The sequence below is a fragment of the Lipotes vexillifer genome, unplaced genomic scaffold (genome assembly GCF_000442215.2).
Source record: "Lipotes vexillifer unplaced genomic scaffold, Lipotes_vexillifer_v1.1 scaffold61, whole genome shotgun sequence".
Lineage (NCBI taxonomy): Eukaryota > Metazoa > Chordata > Mammalia > Artiodactyla > Lipotidae > Lipotes > Lipotes vexillifer.
The window spans coordinates 680952-689395 of NW_006787051.1; positions in this window are offsets into that span (position 1 = coordinate 680952).

Here is an 8444-nt window from a genome sequence, read left to right on the forward strand (position 1 = left end):
CTGCGCCACCAGGGAAGCCCTAGAGTACTTTAATGCAATTACAAAATGCCATATCCCTGGCTTACATTTCCCATCACTCCCAACCTTACTTTCCACACCCACCATTTATTTATTTCAAAAGTATTGCTGGATCAAATATGGCCCAGACCACAGGCTACTGTGGTACAGAAAAAGGTAAATTTCTGTGGTACAGAAAAAGGTAAATAACACAAGTACTAAGTCTTCAAGGAGCTCATAGTCTGGTGGTAGAGACATATCTGTCTTCTCATCCCTGAAAGTTTAATCTGCCACACCTATTCTTACACCATATACTAGCTTCGTATGGGAACTTCTAAACTACAATTGTCATTCATAACCTTAGCTTTGATCCTTTATCCTCAGTACCTGCCTCATATGCCATTAACTGTGCATTTGACCTTGTTGGCCTCAGACCTTTCTGCTTATCTGTTAATCTTCTCTGCCTCTGCCTTCACATTTGATGTTCTACACACTTGAAAAAAAAAAAAAAGCCTCCTAATTGGTTTCACTGCCTGTAGTATCTCCCCTAATGCTCAAATCTGAGCATTTCACTACCCTACGTAAAACCTTCCATAGTACCACATTGTCTACACAAGCTATTTAACAAGGCATAAGTACTTCATGACCTGCTACTGCTGTCATCAAAACCTTACCCCTTGTCACGACCTACATTGTATCTTACACCCTGCAGCTCTTGACATACAGCATGTTTATCACCTAACTCCTCCTTAACCTTCAAATCTTGACTCATGTGGCATCTCCTCATAGAACCATTAGTTGTCCTTTCTTTCTTTTCCTTTTCACTGATTTGGTAATGGGTTCCTCCCATTACTGTTCCCATGAGAGCTCGTGAAAGCCCATATATCATTTACTAGCTGTATCACTGCTGCTACTGCTCAGGTAGATATAAAAGAGGTACTATATGCCAAAGTGGCCACATACATCCTTAATGGTGTACCAAAGAGTGGATATAATTCCCTTGATGCCACATGGGTCCCTCAAATACAATATGTCTAGAAAAAATTGTCTAAGCCTGTTCTTCCTCTATCACAATGAATGATACTAGTTTCTCTGCAGTATATACTGTACTGGAGATCCAGAATTTCCCTATATCTTCTATACCTATCCTCCTCACCCCAACCCCACATCCCACTCACAACTAATCCAAGTTTTATCTAAACTTCCTCTTTAATTATCTCCTAAATTTGTCCCCTTTCTCCTGTCCTATTTCTACTGCCTTCCCCCTAGTCCTTTATACCAGTCACATCCTTGTTATTTCTTGACTTTATTTCAATAGGCTATTGCCTGGTCTTTTTCCCCCAACCTCAGCTTCTTTCAATCTAATTTCCACTTGTTTCTCGAATTAAATTTTATGTAGAAATTTGACTCCAAGAGCATTTGATTTGGGGGAGCACATAAAAAATCCCTCAATAATGTGTCAAATGTGTATTTCCTTTTAACTGTCCTACAGTAATCCAGTCATTGCCTACTATTTTCCTTTTTCTAAACATGTTGTGATATTCTCTAACTCTATGATTTGCACATACTCTTCTTTCTGTCAAAACTGCACCTAGGAATTATTTATCTTTCCCATTTCAATTTCTTGGCTATTACCTTCCAAAACTACCCATATTTCTACCGATATAGATTATTTACTGGTATTTCCGTCTCTTCTTTTGACAATAGTTCTTATTTTAGGGTCTGCTTTAGCAACTAAATAGTAAACGTGTTATAATTGTTGCATAGATGCATGGATGGAGGGGAAATTTGAGAAAGGAATGATATGGGCAGACTAGATGAATTGCAAATGATAGGAATCAAATATAAAGAGAGCAAAATGTAAAAAGGAGTTGGGTGGAAATGATCAAGAGTAGAGAACTTAAATGAGTTACCAGAAAATCTGACAGAATTGGAATAATATGTAAGGAAAACAGACATTGAATATAGAAGAATCAGCAGACCCACAGAGACAAGATAAAATGTAAGGAAGTTAGGGTAAGAGCAAAGAAATTGGAACTTCTGTTGATAAAATGGATGATATTTGGGTAAAATAAATGTGCTATATTGACAAGAGATTCAATGAGAGAAGATAAGTATAATACAGAAAGGATATAATTAGGAATGGGAGATCATAAAAGCTGTAGGGAGGCTAGGCAGAGCATGAATGAATACAAAAACAAGCTATGAGTGGAAAAGATAAAGAAAGTCATATTGGTCTAAGTATCAGAATGGAGCAGACATGAGAAATGCTGATAAGGGTTTGGGTTTTATTAGGTGTAGAGAGGACTAGGAAGATGGGTGTATTAGACAGAAAACATGGGAGACTTGACCGTTGAAGAGGAATGAAGCAGGTAACAGAATCCACTTACTTTATTTAGATATCTTTGACTCCGGGTCCTCCCAAGATGACCAGTTGGTGAGGAAAAGACTTAGAGAGTGTATATGAAAGAAAGATGAAGCATCAAGACAAAGAAAGATGCTGCAGAGACTCCACCTTCTCTTCCTCCCATGGTCAGAGAACACTGCCACACCAGGAAAGTTTCTTTTATCTTGTACCTCCCTTCTGTAGCCCCCATTTTGCCCTCCTCCTTCTGATGTTTTAGAATGATTCTAAATCCAGAGCCCAAGAGACCAGTAGAGATACAAGAAAAAAAAAAAAAAAAGACTGGGGAAGAAGACAGGAAAAGGTGTGTTTGGGAAGTAGGAAATAGAAGTTTACATGAAGCAGAGGGTGTCACAACACCCCTACTACCTCGTAGCTTCTTCCCTTGCCTTCTCCTTCCTTCTTTCCATCCTGCCACATTCATGCTCAAAAGAAAGCCTTTGACTTTAGGCCAGACCAATCTGGGCTTATATTCTGGCTCAATTATGTAATCTTAAGCAATTTACTTAAGTTTTTTGAGCCTTAGATTCCTAACCTGTAAAATGGGAATAATATACCTCACAAAGTTGTTGAGAGGAATAAATGAAGTGATATGTATACAGTGCCTGGAACATGATAGGGTCTCAACAGTGCTACCCAGTTGCTTCCTTTATCTCCTGAACCCATGTGGGTAACATCCCTTTAATTACATGATGTCATAGAAGAAGCATTGAATTGAAAGTTTCTGGGGTTTAGTTCCACATTTGTAATTGATATTCTGTTTAATCAAGCATTTTGTTATATATCAGTTTATTTCCCATAATATGATAATAACATATACTGCAGATGTTTTGAAGATTAAATAAAACAAAATTTGTGAAAAGGTTTGGCACAATCCCAGTCCCTAGTAAGCAGTGTAAGTAGAAGTTAATAATGTGGGCTCCACCGAATGTGAATTGGTACAGCCACTATGGAGAACAGTATGGAGGCTCCTTAAAAAACTAAAAATAGAATTACCATATGACCCAGCAATCCCACTACTGGGCATATACCCTGAGAAAACCATAATTCAAAAAGACACATGCACCCCAATGTTCATCGCAACACTATTTACAATAGCCAGGTCATGGAAGCAACTTAAATGTCCATCGACAGATGAGTGGATAAAGATGTGGTACATATATACAATGGAATATTACTCAACCATAAAAAGGAACGAAATTGGGTCTCGGTCCACAGATGGACCGAGACTGTCATACAGAATGAAGTTAAGTCAGAAAGAGAAAAATATCATATATTAACTCATACATGGAATCTAGAAAAATGGTACAGATGAACTGGTTTGCAAGGCAGAAATAGAGACACAGATGTAGAGAACAAACATGTGGACACCAAGTGGGGGAAAGTGGGGGGTGGGATGAATTGGGAGATTGGGATTAACATATACACACTAATATTACACTAATATGTATAGAATAGATAACAGATGAGACCTGCTGTATAGCACAGGGAGCTCCACTGTACAGTAGAAACTAACACAACATTGTAAAACAACTATACCCCAATAAAAAAAAACATTAAAAAAATTGTGTACATATTTAATTGACAAAAGTAAACAATTAAAAAGAAAAAGCTCTATAATAACCCTCAAATATATAATTGAAAATGAAAAAACACTACTCTGAAAATTAATAGAGACAACATTTACACGAATGCTGAAATTATAATAGCTTAACAAGTGTGTGTGCATGTGTGTGTAGCACAGGCTTGGCTTCCTGTGTTGGGAGACAACAGTCCCCAGTCATCTCCCATTTCTGCACATCTTCTAAAAGTTTTTGTTCTGAACTATCTATTCCAGGATGTTTAAACAACCCGATTAAAAAATGGGCAGGGCATCCCTGGTGGCGCAGTGGTCGGGAGTCCACCTGCCGATGCAGGGGGCACGGGTTCATGCCCTGGCCTGAGAGGATCCCGCATGCCGTGGAGCGGCTGGGCCCGTGGGCCATGGCCGCTGGGCCTGCGCGTCTGGAGCCTGTGCTCCGCAACGGGAGAGGCCGCAACAGTGAGAGGCCCGCGTACCGCAAAAAATAAAAAAAAAAAAATTGGGCAGAAGAACTGAATAGATACTTTTCCAAAGAAAAAAATGTAGATGGCCAACAGGCACATGAAAAGATGCTCAACATCGTTAATCATCAGGGAAATGAAAACCAAAACCACAGTGAGATATCATCTCACACCTTTCAGTATGGCTATCATCAAAAAGAATGCAAATACACATGTTGGCAAAGATGTGGAGAAATGGGAACACTTGTACACTGTTGGTGGGAATGTAAATTGATGTAGCCACTGAGGAAAGCAGTGTGGAGGTTTCTCAAAAAACTGAAAATAGAACTACCATATGACCCAGTATTTCCATTCCTGGGTATATATCCGAAAAAAAACAAAAAATACTAATTTGAAAAGATACATACACCCCAATGTTCATAGCAGCATTATTGACCCCATGATAAGGACAAAACTCAGTTCTCCAGGAACAGAAAAAAATATTGAGATAGTCAAGAGGAAGTTACCATAAGAAAATGATGTAGCAGTGAAGAGGGGCAGAACATAAAATATCTACAAATGCTCTAAAAAACCTGATTTTGAGTGAAATACTGCGCCATAGACATTGTAGTAAACCCTATTTTGTTTGTTTGTTGTTGTTTTTATTTATTTATTTATTTGCCTGTGCTGGCTGTTGTGGCATGTGAGATCTTCGTTGCCACACGTGGGATCTTTAGTTGCAGCATGCGAGATCTAGTTCCTTGACCAGTGATTGAACCTGGGCCCCCTGCATTGGGAGCGCCGAGTCTTAACCACTGGACCACAAGGGAAGTCCCATAAACCCTATTTTGAACAAAGGAAAATATGTATGTGCATAAATATTATTGCCATACTATGCTGTTAGTTGAAAAACGATCAAACCCAGCAGCTGTTTGAATTAGCATTGATTTGGTTGATGTGGTAGTATTGTTTAAATGAGGAATATTTGCAAACCTCATTTAGATTTAGAGGTTGTTGTCAGTTTGCCTTTGGTGATTATTATCAGCCAACCGACCACACCAATAGGCTAAATTTAAAAAGCTATAATCATTTAATATATACACTGTTAAATCCATTTGATAAACACTCATGAGGATAAAGGGGATATGTCCTTAAGATAAAAAAAAAAATACAGGTTTAAATTTCTTTATCCAAAATAAACATGGGGCACTTGAACTTTTCAGGTTTTAGAAAGGTAATATCCTGCATACACCATACGTTTCCTATCACCTCCAGAGAATTCTGAAGCAGTATTCTATAATCAAACGCATCAGTATCTCTATAGCAAAATGTATGACTATACAATGTAGAATAAATAAAGACTATAAATAATCAGTTCACGACAGATTTTTCATCCAATGTGTTAAGACCCCAAACTTAGGAAAAAATGCTGTTTCCAAAGCTGCTTGGATTTTTGAATCACAGCTAAGGGCTTATAGAATACATACCTATTTATAACCAAATGCATATGCCAAGGGAACAAATACTAGATATGTTCTTATTAAAACAGAAGATGGCAAAAATATTCTCTGTCCCCATTATTTCATGTTGCTTTGGTACTTTTTGTCAATAAGATACAACCTGAAAAAAGTGAATAATAAATATTTAAAAGGTAGATGCACAATATCATTTGCATATATGATTATACTTAAGAAAAATAAGAGTACTAAACTAAAATCTATTCAATAGTTATAAGAAATACTATAGAAAGATTCCATGTACCCTTTGCCCAGTTTCCCACATAGTAACATGTTATGAAACTATAGTACATTATCACAAACACGGTATTCACATGGTAATAGGCCGGATACAGAATATCTTCATCAAAAGAGTCCTCATTTTGCCCTTTTACAGGCAGACCCATTTCTCTCCTGCCCATATCCTTTCCTTAAGCCCTGTTAACTACTATCTGTTCTCCATTTCTATAATTTGTCATTTCAGAAATGTTCTATAAATGGATTCATACATTATATAATCACTTGAAATGGGCTTTTTTTCTTAGTATGATTCTCTGAAGATTCTTTCAGTTTGTTGTGTGTATCAATAGTTCTTTTTTTCTTTTCTTTTTTTGTATTGCTGAGTAATGCTACATGCTGAATGTACTTAGTTTGTTTAAACATACACCAGCTGAAGAACATCTGGGTTGTTTCCAGTTTATGCTGTTATGAATAAAGCTGCTATAAACATTTATGTAGAAGTTTTCATGTGGCAAAAAAAATCTTGCTCTGATTTTGAGATAACCTGCATTAAACTTGTATATCAATTGGGGGAAAATTGACATCATTACTACTTCAACATTCCAGTCCATGAACACAGTATGTTTCTCCTTTTATTTAGATCTTCATTCATTTCCTTCGTCAGCATTGTGTATTTTTCAGCACGCAAGTCTTGTAAATGTATTTTTAGATGTACACCAATATTGTGTTATTAATTTCAGTGTCTACGTGTTCATTGCAAGTGCATAGAATTACACTTGATTTTTATATATCTTTATTTTGTATCCTGTGATCTTTCTGAACCCACTGTTAGTTCTAGACTTTTTTGTTGATTCTGAGTTCTGATTCTCCAATAGGCATCTTCTGACACAACGTAAGCATTAAAGAGACAGGCGCCTTATTACTGCTCAATGGGTGTGGAAGTCTAGGCTCTCCACTGACACCTGGTGGCAGTGGGGATGAAATTCCTGGCTCCCACCCAGCCTGGTGAGGGTGGAAGTCTAGGCTCCCCTGGATTTAACCACAGTTTTTCCTATTGTGTTTGGATGAAGTAGAGTGGTTATCATCTAAAACATTTCTGTCTTGCTAGGTTGCCCCCTTTCTGGGTCATCTGGCTATAGAGAGCACATTTTGGTTTGGGATTTTTTGTTCGTACATGTTAGATTTTCAGATTTCTGACTTCTCCAATAACAGGCCTAGGATATATGAAGCCAAAAACAAACCCAGGGAACCCACTACCTTTTCATTCCTTGGTCCACAATGTTCCTACCTACTTGCCTTCTTTTTTCTACCTTTCAGAGTCTTATGTTTGTTTTATATATAATATCCAGGGCTTTTTAGTTGTGCTTGGTGGAATCAGTAAAAATGGGCAATCAACTTTTATAGCGAAAATAATAATGTGTTGTGTAATTCATAGAAAATGTATGAGTAAAATGTATGACAAAATGTATGTATGACAAAAGAAAGAGAGGTAAATGGAAGTTCACTTTTATAAAATGTTACATTATACATGAACAGTTATGTTTCTTCAGGGTAGATTGCTACATGTTAAGGATGCATATGGTAAACCCTAGAGCAAACACATAAACAAAGAAACAAATAATTTATAGCCATAGGTGAAATAAAAAAAGAGAAGAAAAAAATTGGCAGACACACACCCAACTATATCAAAATTTGTAAGTTGAATCTATTTTAACAGAAGTTGAATTTTGTACTGAAAAATTTTCACAATAATAAACAATTACTTGAATGTAATTAGGGAATCATTATATAGTGATCTTTATGTCTACAAAATTTACTTTGTGGGTTATTGATGATAAATGAATAGTATTACTTTATGATGCCTATCATGACAAAAAATACTTGTAGATTAAAATATTTCCAATATTTAGAATAAATATTTAACAGAAGTAGACCAAATATTCCTATTAAGAGACAGAGATTGTTACTGTAGATTAGAGCAAGAAAGCAAGAAAGGAAGGAAGAAGGAAAGAAAGAAAAGGAAGGAAGGAAAGCTGGGAGCAGCTGAGACAAAATCTTGCCATAAACCCCACCCTCAGCATTGTGACCACAGTTGGGAGGGAACTCACAACCCCAAGTTTCTCCCTGAGGAGTGAAGGGTTTTAACTCCACACCAGCCATCCCATTTTAAGACCTGCACCTGAGAGACAAGCCCGCAAAACATGTAGCTTCAAAAGCCAACAGGGCGGGCTTCCCTGGTGGCGGTGTTTGAGAGTCCGCCTGCCGATGCAGGGGACACGGGTTCG